The 13,716-nt window shown below is 40.4% G+C and overlaps 1 protein-coding gene and 1 non-coding gene across 2 annotated transcripts in view; both read left to right on the plus strand.

The window, feature by feature from the left end:
• Positions 1 to 13,716, plus strand: part of SLC16A10 (solute carrier family 16 member 10) — a 136,175-nt gene that overhangs the window by 42,117 nt on the left and 80,342 nt on the right. The window lies entirely within an intron of this gene.
• LOC128587078 (small nucleolar RNA U13) lies at positions 4,324 to 4,427 on the plus strand. The gene has a single exon (XR_008380500.1). It is a non-coding gene; the product is annotated as a small nucleolar RNA U13 (small nucleolar RNA).

Genomic DNA, 13,716 nt, shown 5'->3' on the forward strand with positions numbered 1-13,716 from the left:
GAACGCAGTGACATACAAGATAGGGTGGGTATTCTAATGGAATGTACTTTTAGTGGTAGAAATGATAAATGAGTCAGTAAGAATTCCAAGGAGTGATAAGGACTTTGAGGAAAGTAAAATGGGATGGTGCTTGAGAAGGGTATTGTTAGTTGGGAAGTCCTATTGCAGGAAGTGGCATTTGGTCTGAGATTGGGGGAACCATGACCACATGCTGACCTGGGGGAATAGGCTCAGGAGGAAACACAGCTGCAAAGCTGAGTGGCAGGACTGAGCTAGGTGCATGGGCAGCACATTTTAACAGTGCAGCATGGAGAGGTGGAGGGACCAGAAGGAGTGTATGGGCTTGTAGGCCCAGGGTAAAGTGTGGGGTTTGGACCAGGGGAGTGATGTTTGGGTCAGGTGGTAGGCCAGGTTCTGTGAAGAAAGCAAAAGTACATGGTTATAGAAGAATTGTGTCCTTCTTCTGTAATTGGAAGTCGTCTGTGGCATACAACTACATAAGCACCCAGAACCATACAGTGTTCCTGCTGGTGCACTCCTGATCTGATCACGTCATCTCTAAAGTGATGTTATGGTTTTTGTTATCCGTGGTTGAATCTGTTTGCTCTAACAGTCTAAAGGGGCATGAAGGGTGGAGACAGAATTGGGGCAAGGGTAAAGATGTTATTTCTGAACACCACAAAATAGGAACTAGGAAGTTGGGGGAGTGAAGGGGAAAAAGATCCGGTTTTTCTTTGAATTATTCTGTCAGTTTAGCTATTATAATTGATCAATTAACATTATAAATAATAACTGTGAATAATGATTGTACTACATAGTAGCAAACATTTATTAGTGCTTACTAAGCCAGTTCCAAGCTTTTTTACCTCCATTATTCTACTAATTTCTTTCTTATTTTACCAGTGATGAAAATGGGGCACAGAGAGGTTAATCTATTTTAGGTCCCACAGCAGATCAGTGATGCTGGATTCCAAACCCACACTTAGCTTTTTATGAGAGACTTTGCTTTTTATTTCCTTCTCGCAAGCATATATTTAATAATTAGTTATTGGTTATTTAGTGGTCTGATAAGAAGTGTGGTGGTGCTTTTCTTTTGGAGAAGGAAGACTAGCTGATCAAGACATACTGGTTGGTTAAAGAAGAAATAGAGATGTTAATTCCATAGCACTTTACTGTAAACCTTGCTATTCTGAAGAGTTCCACCTGTGTACTACTTGAAATGGAATGCATTAGGAAGTAATTTTGGGGCGGCGCCTGTGGCTCAAGGAGTAGGGCGCTGGTCCCATATGCCAGAGGTGGTGGGTTCAAACCCAGCCCTGGCCAAAAACCAAAAAAAAAACAAAAAACACAAAGGAAGTAATTTTGAGGAGAGAACTTACACCTGTTTCCTCAAAAAAGGGTGTGTTGTCTCTTTAGAAGGGGGCTAACCAGTGACAGATTGGGATTATTACCTCTTTAGTGTTTTTTTTTGTGTGTGTGTGCAGAAACTATAAGAATAGTAATTTTTAAATTAAGAAAAATCTTTACCCTGACAAATTTTAGTTTTTTCATATTCCCTTCCAGTTTTTGCATTTATGTGTGTATTATTTGTACATAGGTCTAATTATAGAGTACTCACTTTTTATTTAACATTATGTTATAACAGTTTTAGGGTTAAGGAGTCAGTCTCTCTAGTGAAAAGGAAAAGATTGGAATAGCAAAAGGTTATGAGGCATTAATAATTGATTGGGACGATGCCTTCCAGGCAGCCCACATCAGTTTTGAAGCTGGCCTTGGAAGGAGCAGCTGTGTGTTTGGACCTTGGAAAGTTTTCATCTTTCCAGGCAGTCTGTCAGGCATCCAGAAAAGTCGGTGGCGGGTAGGGGAGTGGAAAAATACAGTGGTTTGGAACTGATGTGAAACTAACAAGCTGGTTGAGTTAAAGAAGACAAACAATCTGCACCTGTTATGGTGCTTTAATTGAGGTTAAACTTTAGTGAGTAGGCAGTACATTATAGTTCATCAGAATTATCAATATTTTGTTCTTTTCAGGGGCTTTATGTTTAATAGTTACATAGTGGTTATAAAAGTAGTTTATCAGTGGAAGAGCAAATTATTTGGCAAATACTATTTTAGTGATAAAGCTGTTATTCTGTGTTTAAATTAACTTTAACTCAAAGTGGTTTTTAAGTTTCAAACTTGTATAACTACAGACTAGCCATGTGATATTCAAAGACCTCCTTGATAATAACTCCAAATATCCTTAGTTTACCCAAAACACCTCCAAATACCCTTAGTTACCCAAATCACCTTTTTTCCTCCCAGGCCTCTGGATAACCTGAGTGAAAAGAACAAGACAAAGTAGAGATCCCTTAATCCTGAATGCAGATCGCAGACAAATGGTAGAAGCAATTGTTTCCTCTTCTTCCTAAAATAAGTAAAATTCAAAGTGATTTTTTGGGGGAGGCACATTGCACTTTATCAGATTAAGGCCATGTTGGACAGCAAAATACTAGGAAAATAATTTATATAAGTAGAATTCTAAAAAACAGGTTTTATATTAAATTTAAGCGAGCACTCTCGTGTAAATTAAAGAAGCTTACACTGGAGGTATGAACTGGAATAATTAGTCATTATATTGGAATATGTAGTTTGTTTTAAACACTTCTTTGTATGCTTTAAGACCCTCCCCTGCTTTTATCATAACAAAAATGTGAGACAAGTGTTACAGGTGTAGCAGATGCGTAGGTGGGGGAATGTGTTCTCATTGAAATGCTACCTCGGTATAGTCAACACAGTGTGGTTTCCAGGGGAGAGGGTCTTCCTGTTAGACTCTAGCAAAGGCACTGTTCTCTGCTGCAGGAACTTGTTTACGTGACCTCTAGGAGACAGTTGAGATGGTCTTTAGTGAACCCATTTGTTATGTTGTCATTTCCTTTGTGTTTACATATAAACAGCTCTTAAAAGTATCTTTCCCCAAGCTGTTCTCTCTTTGGTGGCCTTTACCTTTTTGGGGCGTTGCAGTTGAATGACCGCTGCTGTACTGGCAACACTGGACATCCTGTTATGTGGGTGCAGAGCTGCCTGTGGCTGGGTTGGCATCTGTATTACACACTGCAGCCTTGCCAGGCAGAAAGGCCATTCACGTTGGCTGCTGCTGCTTACCAGCCACCTCTGTTTCTTCAAGGGCTTGCCCTCCCACCCCCTGGCCCTTAGCCCTCAGCTTTAATTCAGCTATTTTCCAGGCTCCCACCTTCACATCTCTGCTCTGCTCTGAGTCTATCAGGGTAATAGAGTGGCTTTTCTTCAACAGGATAATGCTTTTAGTGGATAGGCAGCAATGAATAGTGGTTAGAAGCCTGATTCAAACTGTGCCTGGTTTTGAATCCTTGCTGGGTTACTTACTAAGGTAGTTTCTTAATCTCTCTATGCCTTAATTTTCTCTGGCAAAAAGGGTATACTAATCATGCTTTCCTCATAAGGTTGTTATGAGGGTTAAACAAGTTAATACAGTAGAGCCTTTGCACTTGACCACCTTCCTACACTGACCACCTCCTTAAGTTGACCTCATTTTCATAGACCAGACACATACCGCGTGTCCTCGACAGAAGCTTCTTACGTTGACCTCCTCCATAGGTTGACCAGTTTGTTACAGTCCCCTGGGCGGTCAACTTACAGAGGGTCTACTATATTTGTAAATCACTTAAAATAGTGCCTGGCATATGATAAACACTATATAAGCAGGAAGTAAACCAAAGTTTTCTTCTAATTATAAAAGTAATACATTAACATTGTAGAAACTTAGAGAATTTAGAGAAGTTATATTACTTGGAATTAGAATGAATAAATAAATGTGGAGTAGGGAGACTGGCAGGAGTGTTTGAGGCAGGGAGGTACGTGGTATCGAGATCCTGAGACCAGAGTCTGGTATTTGAAGCCGTAGCCTGATTGCATTATTCATCTCAGTGGTGTGCCTTTTTTTTTTTTATTTTTTATTTTAAAAAACCAATTCCTACATTATTTCTCCACCACTGATAAAGCAATAAATTTGGCACATTGGATTAATGAATCTTCAGTGAACTGGCCTTGAGCCAGCTCTACTACAAACCTACCCTAGCTTTATGGCCTTTTGGAGATTTACTTAATCTTTGTGAACCTCCGCTTCCTACCAACAAAATGGAGTTCGTATTCCCTGTCTTGCAGAGTTGCTGGGAGAATTTAATGACACGTCTATGTGAAGCACTTTGTGCCTGGCCTCTGGGGCACTCTGTGAATATTTTTTTCCCCTTGGTTCCCTTCTAGCTCTTCTGACAGTATTGCAGTTTATGTATATAGGAAGGTCAGATCCTTTTGTAGTTCATAAGGGCAGTGATTGGGTGTTCACATGAATGTGTGAGCCAGGCCTCCCTCGGACTTTGTTACAATGTCAGCACATTACCTGTCTGATGTGCATGCGGGGTGGGAAGAAGGTCCTGGTTGTCTTAGAGAAAGAAGATCTAGGAGAGTTATGTGACTTGCCTCAAAGTCTTTCAAAAACTGAATTCATATGCAAATAAAGTGAGCCCACGGACTCCTCCTCATCCATACTTACACTAAGTTTTGACTTAATGGTGTCCATCAAGTTCACATACTATGATTTTTTTTTTTTAAGACAGAGTCTCACTATGTCACCCTTGGTAGAGTGCTGTGGTGTCACAGTTCACAGCAACCTCAAACTCTTGGGCTTAAGAGATTCTCTTGCCTCAGCCTCCTGAGTAGCTGGGACTACAGGCGCCTACCACAACGCCCAGCTATTTTTGTTGTTGTAGTCGTTGCAGTTGTCATTGTTGTTTAGCAGGCCTGGGTTGGGTTTGAACCTGCCACCCTCAGTGCATGTGGCCAGTGCCATAACCACTGTGCTATGGGTACCGAGCCATATACTATGACTTTCTGAGATGATTTTTCCTCTCCATTCTCTCCTCCTTCCCATTTTACTATGAAATACAACGTATGTATAGAATAGTGCAAACACATACCTGTATAGTTTAAAGAATAATTAGAATACCCTTAGCAAGAAACAGAATGTTGCCCAAAGTCCCACCCACTTGACAAGTACTTATATATTTTATGTCTGTGAACGAATGTCATTGGAAACTAAAATATGCCAGTGGAGGCCTATATACCTCATGTCTACTTCTTCTCAGTTATTAAATAGAAAACCTTTAAGTATGTTTTCTACCTTGACTAACCTTCGATCAGAAAATATGCAAAGTTATAGTACTAAAGTCAGCAAAATATCAAAGAGGACAGAATTCAATTGTTATTTGACATGCTTTACTATTCTTTTGATAGGGCTGATATTTAGATGAGCAATAAAATAAATTAAAGACATTCATAAATTATATAATTAGCCTATAAAATTATTTACTATCAGTAAAATCACTACTTATATTACTACAATCAAGATATTTTGGTATTCTTTTTTTGAGACAGAGCTTCAAGCTATCGCCCTGGGTAGAGTGCCATGGTGTCACAGCTCACAGCAACCTCCAGCTCTTGGGCTTAGGCGATTCTCTTGCCTCAGCCTCCCAAGTAGCTGGGACTACAGGTGCCCGCCACAACGCCCGGCTATTTTTTGTTTGTAGTTGTCATTGTTGTTTAGCAGGCCTGGGCTGGATTCAAACCTGCTAATTCTAGTGTATGTGGCTGGTGCCTTAGCTGCTTGAGCTACAGGTGCCGAGCCAAGATATTTTGGTATTCTAATAACAGGATCTAGTCACAGCAATGATATAAAGAATAAAACAAAAATGTAATTATAATAGCTTAAACAAGTGGAATTTTAAATTAAAAACATAGTGCCATTTACATTAGCACCCCTCAAAAGGAAATAATTAGGTATAAGTCCAACAAAATATGTTTCAGAGTTATATGAGGAAAACTATAAACCATTGATGAAGGGAATCAAAGAAGAGCCAAATTTATTGAAGAGTCCATGTTTATGGATAGGAAGACTCAGTATTATCAAGGCGTCAGTTCTCCCCATCTTGATCTATAGATTCAGTGCAGTCTCAGTCAGAACTCCAGCAAGTTATTTTGTGGATATTGACAAACTGATTCTGAAGTTTATGTGAAGAAGCAAGGGACCCAGAATAGGTGATACAATATTGAGAGAGAAGAACGAAGCGAACAAAGTGAACAAAAAAAATTACCTATTTTGTATAGTAGAATAATAAAAAGCTCCATTAATTAAGACACGGTGGTATTGGTGAAAGAATAGACAAATAGATCAGTAGAACAGAATAGAGAGCCCAGAAATAGACTTATAAAGGAGCAAAGGAAATAGAATGGTGCAAAGATAGGCTTTTCATCCAGTGGTATTGGAACAACTTGATGTCCACTTACAAAAAGTGAATCTAGACACAGACCTTATACCTTTCACAAAAATTAACTCAGCATGGATCATAAACTTAAATATAAAACACAAAACTCTAAAACTCGGAAAATGGCAGGAGAAAACTGAGATATCCTTGGGATGGCAATGATTTGTTCAATATAGTAGGAAAGACATGACCCATGAAAGAAATAATTGATAAGCTGGACTTCATTAAAATAAAAAGTTTATGCTCCCTGAAAGAGGATGTCAAGAGAATGATATGACAAACTACAGACTGGGAGAAAATGTTTGCAAAAAACACATCTGATTAAGGATTGTTATCTAAAATATACAAAGAACTCTAAGGACAATAAGAAAATAGGTAACCTGATTTTAAAATGTGCCTAAGACCTTAACAGATATCTCACCAAAGAAGATTCACAGATGGCAAATAAGCATATGATAATATGGTTCGCATATGTCATCAGAAAAATGTGAATAAAAAATGATGAGATTCTACTACACACTTATTGGAATGGCCAAAATCCAGAACACAGGCAATACCAAATTCTGGTGAGGATGTGAGGCAACAAGAACTCTCATTCATTGCTGATGGGAATGAAAAATGGCATAGCTACTTTGGAAGATAGTTTGGTGGTTTCTTACAAAATTAAACATACTCTTATTATACGATCCAGCAATTGCACTGCTTGTATTCAGAGGAGTTGAAAACTTATCCAAGCAAAAATCTGCACAGGGCTTTTTTTTTTTAATTTTTTTTTTTGTCTATTTTATTTTATTTATTTTTATTTTTTGGCTTTTTTATTTTATTCGTTGCTTATTTTTTATTTCTTTACTTTTTTTTTTTTGTTGAGACAGGGTCCCACCCTATGCCCCTGAGCAGAGTGCAGTGGGCGTGGTAGCTCACCACAACCTCAGACTTGGGCTGCGGGCACCCCGCTGCCTCAGCCTCCCGAAGCCGCTGGGATTATAGGCGCTTGCTGCGGCGCCCGGCTGGGTTTTTCCATTTTTTTTCACGAGTCAGGGTCTCACTGTCACTCAGGCGAGTCTCAAACTCCTGAGCTCAAGCGATTCTCCCTCCTCAGCCTCCCACAGTGCTGGGATTACAGGCGTGAGCCACCACGCCCGGCTGCACAGGGGTTTTTATAGAAGCTTCATTCATAATTGCCCAAACTTGGAAGCAACCAAGATGTCCTTCAGTAGGTAAATGATTAAATTGTGGTACATCCAGACAATGGGATACTATTCAGCGCTGAAAAGAAATGAGGTATCAGGCTATGAAATGACATGGAGGAAACTAAAATGCATATTCTGAAGTGAAAGCAGCCAGTTTGAAAAGGCTCTGTACTGTATGATTTCAACTATAAGACGTTGTACAAAAGGCAAAACTATGGCAACAGTAAGGTGATCGCTTGTTGGGAGGGGATGGATAGGTGGAGTACAAGGGAATTTTTAGGGCAGTGAAACTACTCTTTTTGATACTATGATGGTGGACACATGTCATTATACATTTTTTCAAGTCTATAGAGTAACACCAAGAGGGAACCTTAATATAAACTGTAGACTTTGGGTGATTATGATGTGTCAATGTAGGTTCATCAATTATAACAAACATGCTACTGCTGTTGGAGGATGTTGGTGATGGGGGAGGCAATGCATGGGGGGGGCAGGAGATATATTGGAAATCTCTGTATCTACAGGAGTATCCAGTCTTTTTGCTTCTTTTGCCACATTGGGAGAAGAATTGTCTTGGGCTACATATTAAATACACAAACACTAATAAAAGCTGATGAGCAAAATAAGGTCCATGCATAATTTTCATGATATCTGCTACTACAGATAAGCAAAAAAAGTCTTCATATAATCCATGGGCCATAGGCTGGACACCCCAGCTTGCTATGAACCCAAAATTGCTCTAAAAAGATAGTCTTGAAAAAAGTGTAATTATATAGGGTGTTCATAAAGTTTAAATTGCACACGAACCTTGTGGTTACCCTGAATTTGAAACACAATATTTGAATTATTTTTATCAAAGATATAAATTAAAACAAATGTAAAAATAAAATACATATATAAATTCCATTAATGTAAAATCTAGAAAATGCAAAATAATTTATAATGGCAGATTCATCCACAAAGCAGCAGTTTCTTGGGGGAGAGGTAAGAGGAAGAAACTATAAGGAGGCATGAGAAAACTTTTGGGATGCTATGTTCACTTTCTTGATAGTAGTGATGTTTGCACAGGTGCATTTATTAGGCTTTCTCACTGAGTAATTCATGTGCATTTTATTGCTTAACAGTTATATTTATAAAGCCATAAAAACATGAAATTTTGCTTTCAAAATATTTTTTTAAATATCAAAAAATTTTTAAGGTAAAAAAGCAAGTGAAGCCAGGTGCAGTGGCTTAATGGCTGTAATCCCCAGCAACTTGGGAGGCTGAGGTGAGAGGATTGTTTGAGGTCAGGAGTTAAAGACCAGCCCGGACAAAATATCAAGACCCTGTCTCTATAAAATATATTTTTAAAAATAAATTAACTGGGCATGGTGGTACACACTATAGTCCCAGCTACTCAGGAGGCTGAGATAGGATTATTTAAGCCCCAGAGTTCAAGTCTGCAGTGAGCTATGATGTTGCCATACTACTCTAGCCTGAGTGACAGAGAAAGACACTGTATCTTTTTTTTTGAGACAGAGTCTTACTATGTTGTCCTTGGTAGAGTGCCATAGCGTCACAGCTCATAGCAACCTCTAACCTTGGGCTTAAGCAATTCTCTTGCCTCAGCCTCCCAAGTAGTTGGGACTACAGGCGCCCACCACAATGCCCAGCCATTTTTTTTTTTTTTTTTGGTTGTACTTGTCATTGTTGTTTGGCAGGCCTGGGCTGGGTTTGAACCTGCCAGCTCTGGTGTATGTGGCTGGCACCCTAACTACTGAGCTACAGGCATCGAGCCAAGACCCTGTATCTGCGGCGCCTGTGGCTCAGTGAGTAGGGCGCCGGCCCCATATGCCGAGGGTGGCGGGTTCAAACCCAGCCCCGGCCAAACTGCAACAAAAAAATAGCCGGGTGCTGTGGCGGGCACCTGTAGTCCCAGCTACTCGGGAGGCTGAGGCAAGAGAATCGCTTAAGCCCAGGAGTTGGAGGTTGCTGTGAGCTGTGTGAGGCCATGGCACTCTACCAAGGGCCATAAAGTGAGACTCTGTCTCTACAAAAAAAAAAAAAGTCAAAGACAATTCAAGGGGGGAAAGAATAGTCTTTTCAACAAATGGTGGTGGGACAATGGAATAGAAGTATGACAATGAAGTTAGATCTGCTTCACACTGTATATAGAAGTTAACTCCATGGATTAAAGGGCTAAATATAAGAACTAAATCTGTAAAAATCATAGAAAAAAATGTAGGTACAAAGGTGTAGATCTTTATGACCTTGAATTAGGCAATGTTTCCTTAGGTATGTGAAAAGCATAAGCAACAAAAGAAAAAATAGATAAATTAGGCTTCATCAAAATTAAAACTTCTGTGTTTCAAAGGACATATTTAAAAAGTGGAAAGAGAATCCATAGAATGAGTGAGAATTCTCTGCAAATCATATAACTTAAAGGAATAGTATTTAGAATATGTAAAGAATTCTTACAACTCAGGCTGAGCACAGTGGCTCATGCCTCTAATCCTAGCACTCTCAGAGGCTGAGGCTGGAGGATGGCTTGAACTTAGGTGTTCAAGACCAGCCTAAGCAAGAGCGAGACCCTGTCTCTACTAAAAATAGAAAAATTAGCCAGGCCTTGTGATGGGCACCTGTAGTCCCAAATATTCAAGAGGCTGAATCAGGAGGATCTCCTGAACCTAGGAGTATGAGGTTGCAGTGAGCTAGGCTGATGCCACAGCATTCTGACCTGAGCAACAGAGTAAGACTGTGTCTCAAAAACAACAACAAAAAATTCTTACAAATGAACAATAAAAAGACAATAATGGGCGGTGCCTGTGGCTCAGTGAGTAGGGCACCGGCCCCGTATACAGAGGGTGGCAGGTTCAAACCCAGCCCCAGCCAAACTGCAAAAAAAAAAATAGCCAGGCGTTGTGGCAGGTGCCTGTAGTCCCAGCTGCTTGGGAGGCTGAGACAAGAGAATTGCCTAGGCCCAGAAGTTGGAGGTTGCTGTGGGCTGTGTCATGCCACAGCACTCTGCCGAGGGTGATAAAGTGAGACTCTGTCTCTAATAAAAAAAAAAAAAAAGACAATAACATAATCTAAAAATGGTTACAGGATTTGAGTAGACATTTTACTAATGGATGTATCAAAATGTGCTCAATTCATTAATCATTAGAAAAATGCAAATAGAAATGAGATACCATTTTATACCCATTAGGATAGTTAAAATAAAAAAGATGAACAATAAATGTTGATGAGGATGTGGAAAAATTGGACCTTCATATGCTGCTGGGGGAAATGTAAAATGGTGTAGCCACTTGGGAAAACAGTCTGGCAGTCCTCATAGAATTACCATATAGCAACTCTACTCTTAGGTATATAACCAAGAAAAGTGAAGTACTTGTTACAATATGAATGCACCTTGAAAACCACACTAAATGAAAGAAACCAGACATAAAAGGCCACATAGTATATGATTCCATTTGTATAAAATGTTCATAATAGACAATCCCATAAAGACAAAGTAGAGGGCAGTGCCTGTGGCTCAGTGGGCAGGGCGCCAGCCCCATATACCAAGGGTGGCAGGTTCAAACCTGACCCCGACCAAACTGCAACAAAAAAAATAGCCAGGCATTGTGGCGAGCACCTGTAGTTCCAGCTACTCAGGAGGCTGGGGCAAGGGAATCACCTAAGCCCAGGAGTTGGAGGTTGCTGTGAGCTGTGTGATGCCATGGCACTCTACCGTGGATGATAAAGTGAAACTGTCTCTACAAAAGACAGAAAGTAGATTAGTGGTTCCCTGGGTCTGGGAGGTAGGAGGAATGAAGAGTGACTGCTAGTGAGAAGAGGGTTTCTTTTCTGAGTGAGGAAAATATTCTGTAATTATATAACAGTATAAACCTTTATGAATATACCAAAACACACCGAATTATATACTTTAAAAGGGTGAATTTTATGGTATATGAATGGTAACTCATTAAAATAGTCACATGAGAAAAAAAGGTAAAATACAGGGCCGGGTGCAGTTGCTTACTCTTGTAATTCTAGCACTCTGGGAGGCCAAGGCAGGTGGATTGCTTGAGCTCACAGGTTCCACACCAGCCTGAGCAAGAGTGAGACCCCATCTCTAAATATAGATGGGTATTGTGGCAGGTGTCTGTAGTCCCAGCTACTCAGGAGGCTGAGGCAAGAGAATTGCTTGAGCCTAAGAGTTTGAGGTTGCTGTGAGCTATCATGCCCCGGCACTCTACTGAAGGTGACAAGGTGAGATTCTGTCTCAAAAAAAAGGTAAAATAGAGAGCAGGAGTGAGATGGTGGCGGAGTAACAGCTTCCTTTCAACTGGGCATGGTGAGAGTGGGGAGAGAAGACTCCAGGCATCTCTGGCTGATGGGATCTGCCCAGAAACATCCCTCTGGGGACACAGGGAGTCAGCAAGAGACTTCTGGACCCTGTTAGGAGGACAAAAGCAGTGGAGAACTGGCAAGTGGTCGCGTGTTCGTTTGGTCTAATCCCGCCGACAGGTCTAAGTACAGCAGCAGCGAGATTGCAAACTGGAAAGGCCTTACCTGTGAACTGTTTTGGTTTTTTTTTTGGACTTGGCATTCAGTTGAGCTACTTTGGGATAACTTGGGCGAGAGTGCAGAGGACTTTAAGTGTTGTCTAGCGCTCCAGACTGCACAGCTGAGCTGGATGGAGCTAATAGTGTTTGGCTGTGGGCTGCCTGGAGCCATTGTGGGAGAACTGCCCTGGCAAGCTCTGCCCTCAGGGTCATAGAGCAAGGATCGGGCAGGAGACCTTGGGCGAGTAATCTCGCGACTGAGCAGCATGAAGGCAGGGACTGAGATGCCTTACAGCCCTGGCCCTCAGGGGCATAGAGTAAGACCAGTTTTGGCACACTGGGTAAGCTGACAGCCACTTCAGGAGTGATCCCAGTGACAAGTGCTTTCCTGGGAAAACTTCTGCTTAGCCTAGTTTAACAGTTTAAAGTGCCTTTTAAGTGGGCTGAGGAGAGATTTAGGTTCTCCACCCTGTGGGGTTTAAGACATCAGCAGAGGCCTCCAGTCTCCATCTTGTATCAGCACTGTGATTAACATCTCATACCCCAGAAGATCACCTGTTGCCCAGACAATATACTGCTTTGTTTTTTGTTTTGTTTTGTTTTTTTGATTTCAACATTTTCCCTCTAGATTTTTCTTTTTTTATTTCTTTTCTTTCTTCACTTTTCTAGTTTAAATATAATTTTCCATTTTTACCTTCTTTAACAATTAGAACTTCGTTTTTGCTAGTGTTTCTATCCCTATTATTTGTTTTTTTCCCTCAATTTTATCACATAAAGTTTTCTGTTTGCTTGTTTTGGTTTGATTTCTAGCATTTTTGTCTTTCCTGTCTACTTGGTGGAGGTGGGAGGTGACTGAACAGGCTGGCAAAGAGCTGCTGACCTCAAGGGAACCACAAAACCTGGCACCCCCGAGGTTGAGGTTTTTTTAAGTTGGGTCAAAGTACCCTACTGTACACCTATATTGTTGTCTCCCTTTTTCTGTGCCTATCTTCTTTTTGTCAACATTCCCTTTTACTCACCCCCACTCCTTTCTCTCTCTCTTACTGTCTGTTTTTTTTTCTTTTCTCCCTTCTTACTCTTCAATCTTCTCATCCTTCTGGTCCTGTAGCAAAAGGACTCATCGAAACCCTAGTCCAGAGGCATGGTAACTTAAAGAGCAAGAGGAAGTGAAAGGGCAAGGAAACAGGTAAAAGAAACAGGGCAAGGAAACAGGTAAAAGAAAACCACTCATGAGGAAGAATCAGCAGAAAAATCCTGGCAACATGAAAATTCAGTCCAGAGCAACCCCCACAAAGGACCATGAGGTAGCTACTGCAGAGGATTCCACCTATAAAGAAATGTTAGAAATGACAGAAAAGGAATTTAGAATACAGATGATGAAAACAATGAAGGAAATGATGGAAACAATGAAGGAAACTGCTGATAAAGTAGAAAATAACCAAAAGGAAATCCAAAAACAGAATCAAATAAGAGATGAACGATATGAAGAATATAGAAGGATATAGCAGAGCTGAAGGAACTGAAGCAGTCAATTCAGGAACTTAAAGATGCAATAGAAAATAACAATAGATTAGAAATGCAGAAGAAAGAATCTCAGAGGTAGAGGACAAAGCTCTTGAGATAACCCAGATAGTTAAAGAGGCAGAAAAGAAGAGAGAG

Source organism: Nycticebus coucang, chromosome 5 (assembly GCF_027406575.1).
Source record: "Nycticebus coucang isolate mNycCou1 chromosome 5, mNycCou1.pri, whole genome shotgun sequence".
Lineage (NCBI taxonomy): Eukaryota > Metazoa > Chordata > Mammalia > Primates > Lorisidae > Nycticebus > Nycticebus coucang.